The following is a 764-nucleotide window of genomic DNA, read 5'->3' as shown; positions in this document are numbered from 1 at the left end:
GAGAGAGAGAGAGAGAGAGAGAGAGAGAGAATGACTATACTGTGATATCAAATTTTGGTCATATCGCCTACCCCTACCAGAATGTCACTCCCAACTTGGTAAAAAAAATATAAAACACATCTAAACCCAATATAACACACCACTTTAATGACTACACAGCTTTGCAATGAAAAACGGTCAAGATTGCGGAGTCCATTGTGGAAGCAGCAGATTTTTGCATTTTTTCATAGTGCTTTGTAGATTAAAACATCACCAACAGAAATGAACTGTGGTCATCAATAAAAAAAAAGAAAAAGACAATAAATGAAGCCCGTTTAATTTCATATTTAAATGTCTACTCAGGCCTTGTAAAACAAACCACGCCCATGTAACCTCCCACTTACGTATAATAGGACATTTCTTGAGAGGGAGGCCCTGCCCACTGTGGAGGGGATATCCTATGAGGGCATGGGTAAGGGGAGACAGGCAAAAATGAGTTATTAATCCCTTCTCCCACATGACAGATGCGGGACAAACATAAAGACTCTGACACTGGAGTGTGAAATCTCTGAAATGAATGAACTCCCCCCAGTGGATGTGTGAGAGAACATGTTTACCTCGCTGGGTTGAGACCTGCTTTATACAGGTTAGATGGAGAGGAAAAGTCTGCTTTAGCTGCATGAGCTGCAACTGTGATCTCCTTCTCACTGTTACCTGTGCGACCCTGCTGAACCTGAAAGAAGAAAGAGGTGGAAAAGGTCAAATGTTAATCATGAATATATAAA

This window comes from Sinocyclocheilus grahami, unplaced genomic scaffold (assembly GCF_001515645.1).
Source record: "Sinocyclocheilus grahami isolate Dianchi unplaced genomic scaffold, SAMN03320097.WGS_v1.1 scaffold4231.1, whole genome shotgun sequence".
NCBI lineage: Eukaryota > Metazoa > Chordata > Actinopteri > Cypriniformes > Cyprinidae > Sinocyclocheilus > Sinocyclocheilus grahami.
This window is presented reverse-complemented; position numbering follows the sequence as displayed.